Raw genomic sequence first — 13,000 nt, forward strand, 5'->3', positions numbered from 1 at the left:
ATCCCCTGCCTGCTCACTGCTCAGAGGGAGGAGAGGAGCAGGAGGCGGCAGAGCTGTGCCCGTTGCTTGGCAACTCCCCTACAAATCTCCATCCTGTCAGAAAACATTTTTTCCAGCAATTTGGATGGGTTTCGCAGGTGCAGGATCAGGCCTGGCTGATCAGGTGGTTTTAAGAAACCATACATTGTACCTGGAGGGGCCACACATCCACTTTGGCCAGGCCCTGGCCATGCAGCCAGGTGCGGGCTGTGAAAGGCAGCTCCTGATGGGCGCTGCACAGCAGGGAGGGCTGCAAGGTGGGTGACGAGGCTTCCTGGGGCTCCTATGTCCCCATTTCAGCCTCTGCTCAGGGACCACGATGCTCTGCATCATCCACGTCCTAGCAAAAGACAGGGGATGCAGCAGTCTCCCCCTCTTCCATCCGTAGGCAACCCATGAATGGGATGTGAGCCACCTCCAAGGGGGAAATGAGTGGCTGATGTGAGCTCAGGTGAGCTGCTCCCTGGTCCCACTGGCTGGGGCAGGCCCTCCATTATCTGACCCTTGCTCTCTCTAGGCTGAGAGAGAAGCTGAACCAGGCTGATCCTAGTTCAACCTTTGCATCCCTCCATCACTGCGGGAGCAAGGCTGCGGCAGGACCATCCCCTGCTTATCCCAGCCAGGCTTTCCTCTGACGTCCCATGCTTCAGCTGTCCTTCAGTCTGTACCTGGTTTCCATAAGCCCCCAAACTGAGCGGTCAAACCTGACCTGAAAATCCATCTAGCTCTTCTGTGACTGCCCAGCATCTGCAGTCTTCACTCTGCATGCAGAAAGAAGAAGGAAGACAGGCCAGGCTGTTCCCAGCTTTTCATGGAGAACAGGGACAGGAGGGATCATCCTCCAAGCAAAGCAGGATGCTGGGGGCCACAGTGGGCTTGGTGGTGGAAATACAGCTGAAGAGAAAAAGGGCAGGAGCTAAGGGAGTGTGAAATGGCCCCAAATTGTTGCTGGATCCTGGCACATACAGCATCTCTCTGCATTTCTACTTTGCTGCTCTGCCGCTTGCATTTCTCTGCATTTCTACTTTGCTGCTCTGCCGCTTGCATTTCCCACGGGAGATGCTCCTGGCTTTGTCACCTGCAAGCGAGCAGCAGGAGCCAGTGACGGAGGCAGCAGGTCCTGCAGGAGCCCAGCATCACCCTTACCATCCCAGAGAGGAAGGATGAGCCATGCAAAACTCCCATTAACCCCCTCCGTACTTCGGCATGTGCCAATTTTGCTGATCCTTCTGCTTGGAGCTAATGAAGGGGGGAATTTCCTCAAGGAAAACAAAATGGTCTCAGCCCGAAAAGGCTTTTCTCTTCTAGATTTTTTGGTTAGGAACAGTGGCTGGAATTTTCCTCTCGGCTACGCTGACACAACCCCTTCTCCTCCAGTGTGGGAGGGGAATTTGGCCCGCTGATATTATATGCCAAGTTTAGATGAGGATAATGATATACTGTTCGGGTTTCTATAGATTCTCAGGTCACTTTGCAAACATGAATTAATCTTGACAATGCAGCTGCAAAGAAATGGAGGCTTTATTGTTCCTGATTTAAAGAGAGGGAAACTGAGACCTGGGGAGTAAACGCTTTTCACAAGGTTGCAGAGAAAACAAGTGATGGAGGCTGGGAGCGAACCCAGGGTCCCGAAAGCCTTTCCGTTTCTCACAGCACTGCAGAGCGCTCCTTCCCACACAAACCCGTTCTGGAGCATCATTTTACACCAGCCCAAAATGTAACTCTCTTTTATATTTAGCTCCCAGGTTCTGTAAAGGGACGTTATATAACAGACCTCAAGTGTGGCATTTTATAATTTACCAGCTCAACTTGTGCTGCTTCTAGAAACCCGCCTGTGCAGTGTATTCCCCGGCTCAGCGCTAAGCCCTCTCCCATCTCCTTCTGAGCTGGCAAAATATCCCACCGGGCACTCATCTGCAGTTTTAAAACCCTGCAGCGTGCCATCCCCCCAGCCCCAAGGTGCCATGCCATCTCTTAAGCAATTAGCGCTGTCGCCAGCTCCATTTTCATTGTCGAATTTTTTGCTCCTGCAAGAGGAAGAAAGGAGGTGGCTGGATGCACTGCTCTCAGAAGGCAGGTGCAGCCCTCACTGGTGGGAAATCCTCTTTTGGGTTGCAAAATGGTCCAACGGGCTCTGAAATCCCCAGGGGGAGGTGAGGAGGGAGGGCACCCAGGCACCTCTGCCCAGCTGGGCTCTGCAGAGAGTCCCACCCATCCCTCTGGCAAAAATTGGTGTCCCCAAAGCTGGGGGTGAGTGAGACGATGCAGCTGGCAGTCAGCACCATGCGGGGATGGTCCCACTGCCATATGGTCCCTGTATCCCTGCTGCTCCCACCCCTGGGCATGCCAGGAGGGCTGTGGACCCCTGTGCATCAGAAATGGGGTCTTTACACCCTGGGATGCACCCCCAGGGAGAAGAAACCCAACCCTGAAGCTCCAGAGGCTGCATGGTGTCTTTGATGCTCAGCGCTCCCGACAGGCTGTCTGGTCCTCTCCAGATCTGCTGCTCCGGTCCAGTGCAAGAGCCTGACGCTTTGGGAAGGCCCTGCATTGCCGCACACACTCATCCCCACACACGTCCTCTTTCTCTGACTGACAGCAAGTTAAGCATGGACCCACCGGAGCAGGAAGAGCATGTTGCCTAATGGTGAGAGCTCAGCCTGTTCCCTCCACCTGCAGCAAACTGGTGCTGCTGGGCTTGGGAGACAGATTTTCCAGCAGCTCCTCTGCTCTGTCAGCAAGCATCCTCCCTGGACACAGCTGATCCTGCCAGGGGACCCGAGTCTGCCCTGGCACAGTGCAGAGCAGGCAAATACCAGACCACAACTACGTTGCTCCTTTCTGGTACTGCAGCACAAGCCCAGCATGCCAGCAGCCCGCAGACCCCTGCCCCATCCATGTGTTGAAGCTTCTCGGTGCTCTGAATGTCTATTGACTAATGAAGAGTTTGGAAATCTGGGGTGTAAGGGTGAGGAGGGAAACACCAGGATACCAGCTTTTAGGATCCAGCCCTGATGGGTGCCGGCGTCCGTCTGGGGAGGCTGCGGAGATGCATTGCAGGTTAACCACCATTGCAGGGCTGACACCTCCAAGGTGAGCTGACGCTGGCAGGACAAACACGACTGACAGCGTTTCTGGCTTAAATCCTTGCCTGCAGGCAGAGGCGAAAAGCCACATTAAGGAATATTTGCTGAAGTGCTGAAGTGGTGGTAGAGGAGGGCAGCCTGGCTCAGCACCCAGTGCTGCAGCCCCTCAGCCCCTCTGGTGCCACGAGCCTGCTGCTTCTGGGGCCTGGGAGTAGCCCGCAGGAGCCCTGGCTGGACAGACAGATGGACAGACAGCCCTGCTGTGCTCATCTCTAGGCCAGGACAATGGGGCTGATCCCTCACCTCTTTTGACTGAGCCAAGCAATAATGTGGAACGGCCTTAAATCCTGCTGTGTGCCTTTTCCAATACGTTTTTTCTGTAATAATATAAATAAACTGGAGCTACCTGGAAGTTGTGCCATAAGCTCAGGTGCCTGGTGCCAATGAGCAGCGAGAGCTCGTCCTGCTGCTCGCTTCCTTCTCCCTCCAAAAGCTAAGCACTTAACTCCCAGATTATTGTAACCTTCGACATCTGCAAGAAACAACAGAAAGGACTTGGCATGTGACTCAGAGGGATGAGGAAATGACCAGAAACTCCAAATCCTGAGCTGAAAATACTGTTTTACTAAAAATACCCATCCAGCCCATTTCAGTACATGAGACAGTCTCCACCCTGGGAGGTGAGTTTCAGTCACATCACTAAATATCATCATCAAACAAATGAAACAGAAGAGCATTAATTAATCAAGCAGTTGATGGCACAGCATTTAAAGGCTGTGCTTGGGAGTACCCTGAGAGCAGCAAGCAGAGCATTTAAAGCATCGCTTCGTGCTCCTGCTCCAACCCAGGAGAGCCAGGGCCACCCTGCAGCCCGAAAGGCATTACCAGAGCAGGACCAGTAAAAGCACGGGGATGTGTGGTCACCCAGCATGGGCATATATGACAAATTCCATATTAATCAGAGCACAATAAAAAACACCAAACAGAAACAAGCTCAGCAGCGTGGCCGAGCTCCTGGCACACGAGGATCAAGTGTGTTATCATCATCCTGGCCGCTTGCACCCCTGGGATTTCCAATCCCTCCTTGCGCCCTGGTTGTAACCCCCAGGAAATTCAGCAGAGGTACCGCAGTTTCACCAAGTGACTCACGCTGCTTCACCTTTGGACTTTATTTCCTCACCGCTCCCTACTTATGCAAATGTTACACTGGGCCAAGGTGCTGTGGCTCCTGGAGCGTTTCTGGCATCGCCTGCTGCTGCTGGAAGGAGCAAGTCTGGATGAGACATTCACTAGCTGGGGCTGGGAAGAGACTGCAATGTGCACCCTTGATAATAAGTAAATGCATAATAAAAATAAGTGTAATCTTGATTAAAAATAATTTAATTAATTAATTAATTAAAATGCATCTGCGGCCGAGCAATGTAAGACCGGAGCAAAGAGCTGCTGGCTTGTACCACCTCATCCTCTGCAGACAGCAGTGGGGACCGAAGCACCCGGCCATGGTGCAGGGGACACCAGGCAGCATGGCTCATGAGGGAGGAGGACACCCAGGTCTGGAAAAGGTCATCTGAGCAACCAAAATTTAAAAGGGTGCAGGAAGAAAGAAAACAAAGGAAATGTGGCTGCTTGCCTTGTTTTAAACTGTTGCCCATGCTTACATTGTTGTTAAAATGGAAGGAGAGACGGTGTTATCCTGGGTTGAAAGAGCAGTGAAGACAAAGCAAATAAAGGCTGTGAGAAACACATGCTCTGCCATGACCGTCCCCATGGGTCCTCTCTGGAGGTCACGGCTGCAAAGGCATCTCATCGGCAGGGCAGGGTCCACAGCGGCCAGGACACGTCTCCCGGGGTCTCTGAGCCGCCCCAGGGATCCTGGGCAGACCCCAACAGTGAGCAGGTCTCAGGGGTCAGCCCACAGCTCACATCCCCCCCACCAAGGCTTGTCCTCGGCAGCTGTCCCCATATTGCCGGCCCTGGCACATGCCACAGCTTTCCTCCCTCGGCTGGGGAAGGGCAGTGACCTTGCCGCTGCTTACACCTCATGTGTGCCAAATCACAGCTATAAAAGGGAGAAAAGTTCAGCTGAAAAATACAGCTCACCTTTTTATAGAAGAATATGGGATCTGTTCCATTCCAGCTGAAACCCTTCCAAAAAGCCAGGTGGGACTTTTTCTATATATATCTAAATAAAACCATTTCTTTCAACCAAAAAAAAGAGCTCTGGCAACTATCCCATGTTGAGAAAGACATTTAATTGAAGCCACACAAAAGGCAGTCAGTCTCACCAGCAATTGCGCTTCTATCGCCTCCAGAAAGCTTGACGCATGGATTCAAAACCAAGGATGAATGTCAGCTGTCAGGTCCCTAAGGCTCTCCAGTGACCTACATGCTACCGAGAAAAAAAATACCCAACACTTGTTTGAGGTTGCACTGGGAGAAGTAGCAAAGGTAGCACGGCTCGGCAGCAGGGGGTCACCGAGCCAGGAGCTGGGGTGAAGCATCCCCCGTGCAGGCACTGCCCGGAGCAAACCCCCTCTCCTCGGGAGCTTGTGGTATAAATCCATCGGTGCATGGAATTACCCAGGAGCAACTCTTGCTGGTCCCTTCCTTACCCCGTGCTAGAAAAGTTAAATTCACAGCAAGCTTAGCATGGAGCAAACTCTTTGCAGGGAAGTCAAATGGTATCAGAAAAGGAATGAAAGTCGAGCCCAAGGGCTGGAGGCCACCAAGGCTTTCGCCTTCAGTGGAGGCTGCAGAGAAGCAGGCTGTGCGGGTGCATGGGGTTTCTCTGACCCCCGGCAGGCTTTCTCCATCTCTGGAGATATTCCTGGCCTGCTTCATCTCTGGATGCTTGTGTTTCAGGCTGAACTACCTGGGAAGAGTTGGTTGTGTTGGGAAGAGTGTCCCATGAGGAGGTACAAAGGAGGTGTGATGGTTCAAATTATCATCAGATAAACCTTCAGGTGTGCACAAACTTCCAAAAACTACTTGCCTTCTAAAATACTGCCTCTTGGCCTCAAAATCCACTTTTCCTCCTTGTGCGCAATGGAAGGGGACCTGTCCCTGCGGCGGGTTTGGCCAAGTTGCGTGTGCTGAATCAATGAAAGTGTTGGGACGTGCTGCAAGAAGGTTTGGTCTGATCCTCACCGGGTTTGTAGAGCCTTGCGTGGGGTGTCTCTTCTCCACTACAGCTTTGATGTGACGGCTACTGTCACTGGGCGCATCCTGGCTTGTGCTGGCTCCGCTGCAATGGGCCAAGCTGGGGTGTCTCAGTCCTGCCTGATGTGTGTCTGGATGGAAATGCAAGGCCTATCCCTCTGCCACAGCTGGATCCAACATGACAGCACTGAGTGCTTGAGCTGAAAGGACTGGTACAGTCCTCTCCGCTTTACAATGCTCATTCCCTTTTTGTATGTGCCGTGATTGTCCAAGGCAGCATACACTCAGGTTTCACTCTCTGCCCATAGTTTGCCTTTGTACTCCTCTCCCTTTCCCACAAAGCACATTAATTTCTGCAACCCCTCCTTTACAATAAACCCAAACCCACCAAACTCGATGGTGAGCATCCCCTGGAAGGGAATGGGAGGGCAGGATGGGAATTCAGTAACAAGGTGTAATGATACATTTGAACCCTAAATGCATCCTTGAATAATCAAAGCTGTTTTGGCTGCAGGGTGAATGCTTCCTCTAATCTTTTTTTTTCTTCTTAAATGGAAGAAACAGACTGCCCATGCCCACAGCCATTTGCTCTGAGGCAGAAGTTTAAGATCAGCCCCCATGTCTGGCTGGCTGACCCAGAGCCGATGCGATGCTGAAGTCTCACCCGATCCCAGCCTTGCATTGGGCTGAATCTCATCCACTGCACAAACACGCACAGGGTGTTCTTACTGCAAACAAGGCATCTATTTTTAAAAGGCAAAAATTCACGTGAAGTAAAACATGGAGGGAAAGAAGGTGAAAATCGAGTTCCTGGAAAGCAGGGACTGGAACAAAAGTGGCAAGTTTCCAAGGCTCCCTTTTCTCCGCAGATTAATGTTTCCAAGTGTCCTGTCTCACCTGCTGCCCGACAGTATACGTGTGTATGGAAGCATTTACGTAAAAGCCCAATTTATTGGCTAAAACCCACTATTGTGTACACTATCATTCGCAGTCCTTAGATTTATCACCACATCCAAACTGAAACACTTGTGATTTATCACCAAAGGCACCCAGCTGGAGACTGGCGTGGGAGAGAGCCTGGCTCCATCGCTTTGGGTCTGTCTGTGCTGAGACCCAGAGACGGGATTGCAGCTACCCAGGTCATGTTTGCTTTAAACCAGCTCACACCAGCACCCAAAGTGTTGTGGGTGCCATGGTGAGCTCTGCACACCTTTCCATCGGGTGCACGCCACAGTGCTTTGGGTGCTGGTGTGAGGTCTCCCTCTCTGCTGCTGGGCTGAGCTTCCACATCCTCTCCAAGGGGTGCCAGGGGCTCTGCCTGGCTGAAACTGCTCACAACATAGAGGAGAGACCGTCCCAGGAGAAAGAAAGTTTCCTAAAGTCACTTAAGGCATCCTCTGGATACAGGTGCAGGTCTGTTGAGCTGAGAACACAACTCAGTGCTACTCAGGCTGAGGATGTCAGATGAGTTAAATCCGTTTCATACCCACTCCCTCAACCGGATAATTACCATTAATTATACAGGCTTGAACTCTGGCCACACTCTCTCAGGGACCTGGGAGATGCTGCTCTTGTAAGCGGCTGCATGTCCACGAGAGCCAGCGTGGGACCACACCTGCTGTCACATGGCAGCCGAAGGCGGCTGCGGCAAAGGCAGCATTCACCGAGCGGCATGGCTGGAGACCTTGTCCTCATCCTTGGGAACATTACACCCGGTCCCAAGGGATGCCGACGGCAGAGGATAACCCAGGGCAAAGCAGCAGCTCAGAACAGCGAGCCCAAGCTGTGCAGACAAACCAGAAGGGAATCCAGGGATCAAAGGTGATTCTAGCCACAGATTCCTCCAAATCCTTTTGTACCGATTTTGGCGCAACATTATGTAAGAGCAACTGGGCTCCTGAAAATCTGCCAGGCTCACAAGGAGCGAGCAGCAAGAAGGAGGTGAGAATAGAAACAAATAAATAAGCACATGTGACAGCTACCTCCACAGTGGACCACGTTTTCAAATGCTGTGTGTAAGCAGAAACTCCAGGTGTCCGGGAGCTGCCAGTGGGATTGTTCTGGATTTTCAGGAGCATAAGGGAAAACAAAACCTGGACCAGCAAAGCCACTGCCCTCTGAACTCTTGTTAGCCATCCCAGGCCTGCGAAGGCTTTGGTGCTCCAGCCTTTGGGAAGCCTGCAGGCACCTGCAGGTGGGATTTCCCATGTATTTCATCTGCATTTCAAAATCCCCAGTGGAATTAGGGATCCCCAGGGTGTGTGCAAGATCTCTTTCTTGCTCCTGCATCTTGTGTTCAGTGATGTGTCTCCCACTGGGGTCCGCAGAGGCATAGCAGCCGTTTGACCAAGAGCAAATCAACAGACCTTCATCTTATTTTCACTTTCCCACTCCCCTGGCAGCCCTCCTGGTCCTCATTTTTCATTGGTTTTAATTAGAGAAGCAGCTCATCCATGAAGCAGAGTTACGCTGGGGTAAAATCAGAGGAAGCAAAGAAGCCAGCCCTGTGTCCCAGGCTGCTAACATGCATTTCTGGCCAATGCAATGGGGAACATCCACAAAGTGCTTTCTTCAAGCCACGTGAGGCTGAAGCTACACAAAAATGTCCCACTTAATCCCTCTGAGAAGCAGTTGCCTCTCCCTGTCTTGCAAGGTCTGCTGCACACCACAGGACAATTCACATCCCTCTGTAGCCATATCCAGGCAGACCGAGGTGAGCCATACAGAGAGCCACTCCGCTTCCCACTGCCTTTCCTCTTGCACAGCAAAGAGAAAAGGCAAATTACCCTTGCCCCACCATAAACCAGCTGAAGAAGGGCTGAAAAGCCCTTTGCTAGATGTATAGCACTGGCTGCCATGTATGTTTTTCCCTTTCCCCCTCCGTGAACAGCTCAGCTGAGCCCCATGTAAACCCACAAGAGCTTTCTAGATGGTTATGAAACTCAGGCTTTGGCGGAGCATAGAGATTCCTGACCGAAGACGGGAAGACGGGGGCTCCGCTCCTTGCCAAAGCAGCGTCAACTGATCTGCTATGGCTGTTCTTCACTTAAAGTAGGACAAAGCCTCCTTTAGCCCCATTTCCCCTTTTTCTAAGCAATGGAGCAGACCTCCGCTACGCTTGCCCAGGGATGCTCAACAGGGGCAGGACACATCAATCAACCAGTTCTCCAAATGGTTCTTGTGCCTGGTCTAGCCTTAAAACTCAGATTCATACAAGAAACTCACTGAGAAGGTGGAATGTGCTGTTTTCTTAATCCAAATAGCTATAGCAGGAAAAATCCTATTGTGGTCACTGCTATATTAGAAAAAAAGCAACTTAGGACAGTTTTATATGAGAAGGATTTTATTGGTAGTATTTTCGCCAACATGAACCTTCCAAAACTCACCAACAGAACATTTTTCCATTTGAAAATACCTTTCATCAGAAACCCATGAAGTACATCAACTTTCACCGAAAAAAAAGAAGTAGGAGGGGAAGAATGGCAAATCACATTTCTCCCATGTCAAAATAGCCTGTCTCAAGATCTTTTGAGCAGAATCTTTTAACATTTTTTTATCAAAAATATGATTTTAACAAACTTGAGACGGACTCTCATTGTTGTTGACAGCTTCTGCTGGTGGCAGATTTCGGACGGAAACCAGCTGTTGAGACTGCAAAACGTTCGGCTCAGTGGAAATCAAGGCCTGGCTCTGGCATTCAGGGTACACCAGCGAGAAGAGAGAGTGTAACAAACTCTCCAGCAGGCATCCTGCTGCTGGCTGTCTGGGTATGGGGCTTCATTTGGCTTCTGCATGTGGTTTGAGTCCTTGGTGAGCCCCAAGGCAAAGCCAGAGGCTCGGGAGCAGCAGCCAGCCCTGAGCTCCTCGCCAGGTCCTGCATGGTGCAGCCGCCTGCCTGCAGTTTGCAGGTTTTGATGCTGGAGGGAGATCATTGCACTGTGTGTTTTGTAAATAAAATATGACACTAAGAAAACACCTGCCTGTGCGTCATCATCTCCCTTCCAAACAGGACACAGACCCCTACATCTTCAGATCAACCTCACAGCATGTTCCAGCTGCTCTTCTTTTGTCTGACAAATTGGCACCGTCGACCCCCAAAACTCTGCAGCATCTGAAATTTGGGGGTCAGCAAAATATTTTAGACATCAGAAACAAGAAGCATGCATAAAAGCTTTATCTTGATTTTAACACAAGGAACGCTGGATGCAAACAGTAGGAGTTATGAAAACATTTAAATAGTGGATGTGTATTGAGTTAGGAAAAATAACATTTGACCCACAAGTCACCCGTTCTTGTTTTTGCTGTGTTTGAACAGCCCGTGTAGGTCTTTGTTTGAAATGTACACAAACACATTGAATTTCACGGACTTAGCAAATATGTAATCTAAGGCAAGGGGAAGTGTGGGTGACTCGCATTTCTTAGGATCCACCTACATACAGGGATAAAATAAGGAGCGTTTCATTATTATCTGCATATATATACGCATACACGTGTGTGTATATATAGTGTATATACATATTATACACACAGATTATGTATGTGTGCATATATTATGTACATATATGTACAGAACAATAGTGAAACGCTCCTTATTTTGCTACTCTATGTAGGTGGGCATTATATATATAATATATATTTTTTTAAACATAGCCAGATTATGAGCAACCATACAACAAACAAAGTGGCATGCGCATGAGATAGTGAGGACAAATCAGTGGGGAAAGATATTTTACTTCCAAGGAATGTTACCAAAGCAGTGATTTATTTGTGGAATTTCAGGGGGGGGAAGGAAGAAAAGACACAAAGGTCTCAGAGCTGCGAGCGAGATAAACCATACATCATCATGTATTTAGCAAACTAGAATGCAAATTGTAGACAAATAGAAAGAAGAGGGGGGGAATATATGAACCATAACCTTCAAAATTATGGAATGCTTCAAGCCCGTGTGCAGAGTTTACGGACAAAGGGATTTCCCTGATTGTTCCCCCTCTAGAAATAAATCATTGCTGTGAGCAACACCGGAGAACAAAATAGTTCCAGGATATTTATAATACCTTGGCTAGGTCCCTTTTCTAATCAGAGAAGGTGGTGTGGGGCAAGGCTTGTTATTTCCAGCAGAGAAAAGTCAGCTTATTAAAAAGATAATTTTGCGGTGACATTTTAATATCTCTGGCTTGTCATAGAGTTTACTGCTGTTAAGTAAGGGTCCTTATTTTTTATGTTCATATAGCAAAAATGTAAATGCAAAAGACCCTGTGCAAAAATACAGCCCCCTCTGAACAGGACACCAAGCATTGGCAGCTGCTGTTGAGACACAGAGCCGTAGCAAGGCACGTTGGTTATCAAGGTGATGACGAGGCCTTGACAGATTCACCTTTATCTGTCACTTCTCTCCTTTCCTCTTGGCTGTGCCTCTTTTAACAAGAATTGACGGTGCTTTGGACCTTGCCTGATATGGTTCAGCAAGTGAGATGTATTCTTTGCCCTGACCGGTGTATTTTGAAGGGCCGCATCCTTCCTTCCAGAAGTACAGTGTTTCCAGTGAATTCCCAAGTACGTCTTCTGCATTGCACCCTGGAAGGTGCTGAGCTCTCCCCCTCCACCCCATTTCCCAGAGCATTAAAAGGAGTGAAGGGGACTCAGCACCCCACCAAAGGTGCTCAGATCCTTGAAGGACTTGTCCCTGGAGAGGGGGTAACAGCTGAAGGATGAGATAAGACGAAGGTATTTTCAGCAAGGAAAACAAGGCCAGGAAGATTCTTCTGAAAACACAGGACCAATTTCCCTTTTTAAATAATTCAGCTAAGTCCAAAAGAACAACGTGCCCCACAGAATTAGAAAGGATTTGAAAGAGAAAGCAAGCATTCGGTGCAAAAGAGCCGGGGGGGGCTGTTCCCCACAAAGGTGCAGCACAAAAATAGATGTAAATCTGCAAAGGCTGTCACGTTGAAGTAAATCTGAAGTAACTCTATTGTCTTCAACATGGTTACTTTGGGCTTACACCAGCGTGACTAAGATTAGCATATCAGCTTGGGTGTGCTCATTAAGATAAGCGTTTGCTCAGGAAAGTCGAGCGTTGAAGCTGCGTTTTGCAACGGGCAAGTGCCTGCGTTTCAGGTAGACACTGTCTGCATCCTCTTATCTCCTTCCTACCGCCAGATCTAAGGTGTGCTGAGACTGCAAGTCCTTTGCTTTATCACCCTTACAAACCCGAACTCTGCTCTGGCCCCACCACGGTAATAAGCTGTTATGAATATTGTATAACTGTTGGCAGAAGGAATCCGACATGCATAGCAGGAGCAATTCACACAGGGAAGGGAGGGGAGGAGGAAAGAGGTTGACACAGCCATCCCTGCAAATTAAAGTAGGAGTAAATAAAGCAATTAAACAATATTCAATCAGAGATGCAAACTGAACAGAGGGAAAGGCCCACACAGCCCATCTCCCTTGCAAATGCAATCCAATTTATGAACAGAACCTCATTTAATTGTTTGCGGCCAAGCCATAGCTACATATAGAATAAAATAATAGCAGAAGTGTGAAATAAAATAGCAAGATGCTCCTGAAAGAGTAGGCTAACTTCTCCATCCAAAAGGATTTCAAAATATTTGCAAGGGGAGAGCCAGGTAGCTGAAGCTGCAACACCCTGTGAGGGAGATAACAGCTGCAGGCATGATTTTGGTATCGTTCGCCCTGTTTTAGGGCTGGGGAAGCGG

The sequence above is a fragment of the Harpia harpyja genome, chromosome 9 (assembly GCF_026419915.1).
Source record: "Harpia harpyja isolate bHarHar1 chromosome 9, bHarHar1 primary haplotype, whole genome shotgun sequence".
NCBI lineage: Eukaryota > Metazoa > Chordata > Aves > Accipitriformes > Accipitridae > Harpia > Harpia harpyja.